We start from the raw sequence: 6,575 nt of genomic DNA, 5'->3' as shown, positions 1-6,575 counted from the left end.
CAATGCCAGAACAGAGCATGGATCTGGCGTTGAATGCCAGAAGCAAGCAACATCCTGGCGTTTGTACGCCAGGAATGTGCCCTGAGGAAAGCTGGCGCTAAACGCCAGTAACAAGCATGGAACTGGCGTTCAACGCCAGAAACATGCTACACATGGGTGTTGAACGCCCAGAACGTGCACCACTTCGGCGTTTAAACGCCAGAATGGTATGCTAAGGCATTTTACATGCCTAATTGGTGCAGGGATGTAAATCCTTGACACCTCAGGATCTATGGACTGGTGCACAAAATTGTGATCATCAATGGCGCCATCAACATGGTACACTCAATTGCAATCTCAACTCTTTATCACAACTTCGCACAACTAACCAGCAAGTGCACTGGGTCGTCCAAGTAATAAACCTTACGCGAGTAAGGGTCGATCCCACGGAGATTATTGGTAGAAGCAAGCTATGATCATCTTGTAAATCTCAGTCAGGCGGATTCAAATGGTTATGGAGGATAGATAATTAAAAGATGAATAAAACATAAAATAAAGATAGAGATACTTATGCAATTCATTGGTGAGAATTTCAGATAAGCGTATGGAGATGCTTTGTCCCTTCCGTCTCTCTGCTTTCCTACTGTCTTCATCCAATCCTTCTTACTCCTTTCCATGGCAAGCTGTATGATGGGCATCACTGTTGTCAATGGCTACAGTCCCATCCTCTCAGTGAAAATGTTCAACGCGCTCTGTCACAGCACGGCTATTCATCTGTCGGTTCTCGATCATGTCGGAATAGAATCCAGTGATTCTTTTGCGTCTGTCACTAACGCCCCACAATTGCGAGTTTGAAGCTCGTCACAGTCATTCAATCCTTGAATCCTACTCAGAATACCACAGACAAGGTTTAGACCTTCCGGATTCTCAAGAATGCCGCCATCAATTCTATCTTATACCACGAAGATTCTGATTAAGAAATCCAAGAGATATCCACTCAATCTAAGGTAGAACGGAGGTGGTTGTCAGGCACACGTTCATAGGTGAGAATGATGATGAGTGTCACGGATCATCACATTCATCAAGTTGAGGAACAAGTGATATCTTAGAACAAGAATAAGCTGAATTGAATAGAAGAACAATAGTAATTGCATTAATACTCGAGGTACAGCAGAGCTCCACACCTTAATCTATGGTGTGTAGAAACTCCACCGTGAAAATACATAAGAACAAGGTCTAGGCATGGCCGAATGGCCAGCCTCCCAATGAGGGTTCAATCATAAAAACATGATCAAAAGATGAAAATACAATAGCAAAAGGTCCTATTTATAGAGAACTAGTAGCTTAGGGTTTACAAAAATGAATAAAAATCCACTTCCGGGGTCCACTTGGTGTGTGCTTGGGCTGAGCATTGAAGCTTTCATGTGTAGAGACTTTTTCTGGAGTTAAACGCCAGCCTTTATGCCAGTTTGGGCGTTTAACTCCAATTTTTGTGCCAGTTCCGGCGTTAAACGCCGATAATTTTGAAGCTGAATTGCAATGCCGGTTTGGGCCATCAAATATCGGGCAAAGTATGGACTATTATACATTGCTGGAAAGCCCAGGATGTCTACTTTTCAACGCAATTGAGAGCACGCTCATTGGGCTTTTGTAGCTGCAGAAAATTCACTTCGAGTGCAGGGAGGTCAGAATCCAACAGCATCTGCAGTCCTTTTTCAGCCTCTGGATCAGATTTTTGCTCAGGTCCCTCAATTTCAGCCAGAAAATACCTGAAATCACAGAAAAACACACAAACTCATGGTAAAGTCCAGAAAAGTGAATTTTAACTAAAAACTAATAAAAATATAATAAAAACTAACTAAAACATACTAAAAACATACTAAAAATAATGCCAAAAAGCGTATAAATTATCCGCTCATCATGGACCACACAGGATCATCTCAAGATCTGTGGACCCCACAGGATCCCCACCTACCATATTCTCTCCTCTTCTCAACATTCATCCTCCCTTCCCCTTAAATACTCTTCCCCAAAAACCCTTTACCAATCACCTCAATCCCTCTTCCCAATTACCCCCTTCACCACTCACATCCATCCACTCTTCCCCATAATCCCCACCTACCTACAAATTCAAATTTCTTTCCCACCCAAACCCACCCTAAATAGCCGAACCCACTCCCTCTCCCTTCCCTATATAAACCCCTCCATTCTACTTAATTTTCACACAACACAAATCTCTCTTTTCCTTTTTGGCCGAATACACCTCTCCCCCTCTCCTCCATATTTTCTTCTTCTTCTTCTTCTTCTTCTTCTTTTTCTTCTCTTTCTCGAGGGCGAGCAATATTTTAAGTTTGGTGTGGTAAAAGCATAAGCTTTTTGTTTTTCCATTACCATTGATAGCACCTAAGGCCGGAGAATCCTCTAGAAAAGGGAAAGGGAAGACAAAAGCTTCCACCTCCGAGTCATGGGAGATGGAAAGATTCATCTCCAAAGCCCATCAAACCCACTTCTATATGTTGTGACCAAGAAGAAGGTGATCCCCGAGGTCCCTTTCAAGCTCAAAAAAAATGAGTACCCAGAGATTGGACATGAGATCCAAAGAAGAGGTTGGGAAGTTCTAACCAACCCCATCCAACAAGTCAGAATCTTAATGGTTCAAGAGTTCTATGCCAATGCATGGATCACTAGGAACCATGATCAAGGTAAGAACCCGAACCCAAAGAATTATCTTACAATGGTTCGGGGGAAATACTTAGATTTTAGTCCGGAAAATGTGAGGTTGGCGTTCAACTTACCCATGATGCAAGGAGATGCATGCCCCTACACTGGAAGGGTCAACTTTAATCAAAGGTTGGACCAAGTCCTTATGGACATATGTGTGGAAGGAGCTCAATGGAAAAGAGACTCCAAAGGCAAGCCGGTTCAACTAAGAAGATTGGACCTCAAGCCTGTGGCTAGAGGATGGTTGGAGTTCATTCAACGCTCCATCATCCCCACTAGCAGCCGATCTGAAGTTATTGTGGATCGGGCCATCATGATTCATAGCATCATGATTGGAGAGGAAGTAGAAGTTCATGAAGTCATCTCCCATGAATTCTACAAAATAGCCGATAAGTCCTCTACTTTGGCAAGGCTAGCTTTTCCTCATCTTATTTGCCATCTATGTTACTCAGCTGGAGTTATCATAGAAGGAGACATCCTCATTGAGGAGGACAAGCCCATCACTAAGAAAAGGATGGAGCAAACAAGAGAGCCCACTCATGGAACCCAAGAGACGCATGAGGAAGCTCATCACCAAGAAATCCCGGAGATGCCTCAAGGGATGCACTTTCCTCCCAACAACTATTGGGAAAAACTCAACACTTTCTTAGAAGATTTGAGTTACAATGTGGAACAATTAAGGGTGGAACATCAGGAGCACTCCATCATTCTCCATGAAATAAGAGAAGATCAAAGAGCAATGAGGGAGGAGAAACAAAGGCAAGGAAGGGACATAGAAGAGCTTAAAGAAATCATTGGTTCTTCAAGAAGAAGACGCCATTAAGGTGGACTCATTCCTTGTTCTTATTTTTTTCTTTTTTTTCGGTTTTATGCTTATTATGTCATCTATATTTGTGTCTCTACTTCATGATCATTAGTGTTTAGTAACTATGTCTTAAAGTTATAAATAAATTCCATAAATCATTCACCTCTCTTAAAAGAAAAATGTTTCTAATTCAAAAGAACAAGAAGTACATGATTTTTGAATTTATCCTTGAATTTAGTTTAATTATATTGATGTGGTGACAATACTTTTTGTTTTCTGAATGAATGATTGAACAGTGCATATTTTTTATCTTGTTGTTTATGAATGTTAAAATTGTTGGCTCTTGAAAGAATGATGAACAAAGAAAAATGTTATTGACAATCTGAAAAATCATGAAATTGATTCTTGAAGCAAGAAAAAGCAGTGAAAAAGTAAAAGCTTGCGAAAAAAAATAGTGGCGAAAAAAATTAGAAAGAAAAAGAAAAAGCAAGTAGAAAAAGCCAATAGCCCTTAAAACCAAAAGGCAAGGGTAAAAAGGATCCAAGGCTTTGAGCATCAATGGACATGAGGGCCCAAGGAAATAAAATCCAGGCCTAAGCGGCTAAATCAAAGCTGTCCCTAACCATGTGCTTGTGTCATGAAGGTCCAAGTGAAAAGCTTGAGACTGAGTGGTTAAAGTCATGATCCAAAGCAAAAAGAGTGTGCTTAAGAGCTCTGGACACCTCTAACTGGGGACTTTAGTAAAGCTGAGTCAAAATCTGAAAAGGTTCACCCAGTCATGTGTCTGTGGCATTTATGTATCCGGTGGTAATACTAGAAAACAAAATGCTTAGGGCCACGGCCAAGACTCATAAAAGTAGCTGTGTTCAAGAATCAACAAATTTAACTAGGAGAATCAATAACACTATCTAAAATTCTAAGTTCCTAGAGAAGCCAATCATTCTAAACTTCAAAGGAAAAAGTGAGATGCCAAAACTGTTCAGAAGCAAATAGCTACAAGTCCCGCTCATCTAATTAGAATTAATATTCATTGATATTTTGAGATTTATAGTATATTCTCTTCTTTTTATCCTAATTGATTTTCAGTTGCTTGGGAACAAGCAACAATTTAAGTTTGGTGTTGTGATGAGCGGATAATTTATACACTTTTTGGCATTATTTTTAGGTAGTTTTTAGCATGATCTAGTTACTTTTAGGGATGTTTTCATTAGTTTTTATGCTAAATTCACATTTCTGGACTTTACTATGAGTTTGTGTGTTTTTCTATGATTTCAAGTATTTTCTGGATGGAATTGAGGGACCTGAGCAAAACTCTGATAGGAGGCTGACAAATTGAGGGACCTGAGCAAAACTCTGATAGGAGGCTGATAAAGGACTGCTGATGCTGTTGGAATCTAACCTCCCTGCACTCAAAATGGATTTTCTGGAGCTTCAGAACTCCAAATGGCACACTCTCAACGGCGTTGGAAAGTAGACATCCAGAGCTTTCCAGCAATATATATAAGTTCATACGTTATTCGAGATTTGATGACGTAAACTGGCACTCAACGCCAGTTCCATGCTTCATTCTGGAGTCAAACGCCAGAAACACGTCACGAACCAGAGTTGAACGCCCAAAACATGTTACAACTTGGCATTCAACTCCAAGAGAAGCCTCAGCTCGTGGATAGATCAAGCTCGGCCTAACCACAAACCAAGTGGGTCTCGGAAGTGAATTTATGCATCAATTACTTACCTCTGTAAACCCTAGTAGCTAGTTTAGTATAAATAGAACTTTTTACTAGTTTATTAGATATCCTGGATTGTATTTTTGATCATGTGATCACGTTTGGGGGCTGGCCATTCGGCCATGCCTGAACCTCTATCCCTTATGTATTTTCAACGGTGGAGTTTCTACACACCAAAGATTAAGGGTGTGGAGCTCTGCTATACCTCAAATTTCAATGCAATTACTATTATCTTCTATCCAATTTGATTTATTCCTGTTCTAAGATATTCGTTGCATTTCAAATTGATGAATGTGATGATCCGTGACACTCATCATCATTCTCACCGATGAACGCATGTGATTAACAACCACTTCCGTTCTACCTTAGACCGGGCGCATATCTCTTGGGTTCCTTAATCAGAATCTTCGTGGTATATGCTAGAATTGATGGTGGCATTCATGGGAATCCAGAAAGTCTAACATTGTCTGTGGTATTCGGAGTAGGATTTCGGGATTGAATGACTGGGACGAGCTTCAAACTCCTGAAGGCTGGGCGTTAGTGACAGACGCAAAAGAATCACTGGATTCTATTCCAACCTGATTGAGAACCGACAGATGATTAGCCGTGCTGTGACAGAGCATTTGGACCATTTTCACTGAGAGGATGGGATGTAGCCATTGACAACAGTGATGCCCTACATACAGCTTGCCATAGAAAGGAGTGATAAAAAACTAGAAGAAAGAAGTAGAAAAGCAAAGATTCAGAAGGAACACAGCACCTCCATACACCTATCTGAAATTCCACCATTGAATTACATGAGTAACTTTATCTTTATTTTCTATTTATTTTATTATCATTATTTAAACCAATAATCTCCTAATCCATTTAAATCCGCCTGACTGGGATTTACAAGATGACCATAGCTTGCTTCATACTAACAATCTCTGTGGGATCGACCCTTACTCACGTAAGGTATTACTTGGACGACCCAGTACACTTGCTGGTTAGTTGTGCGGAGTTGTGACAAAGTGAGATTCACGTTTGAGAGCACCAAATTTTTGGCGCCATTGTTGATGATCACAATTTCGTCCACCATATGGTACGAAGGAAAATAAAAATATACAACTAAAAGGTCTTTAGGAAGTAAGTTTTCAATCATAGAATATTTTTAGGAAGGAATTGTAAATACATGCAAATCATATGAATAAGTTGACAAAGACTTGATAAAACCACACAATTAAACACAATAAGAATCACAAAATAGCAGATAAATATTAAAGGAGATAAATATGAATGAATAGGGACATGTAAGACTCATGCAATGCAATGCAACCTATATACATATGAATGCAACTATATGA

Source organism: Arachis hypogaea, chromosome 1 (assembly GCF_003086295.3).
Source record: "Arachis hypogaea cultivar Tifrunner chromosome 1, arahy.Tifrunner.gnm2.J5K5, whole genome shotgun sequence".
Lineage (NCBI taxonomy): Eukaryota > Viridiplantae > Streptophyta > Magnoliopsida > Fabales > Fabaceae > Arachis > Arachis hypogaea.
Note: the sequence above shows the minus strand (reverse complement) of the source record.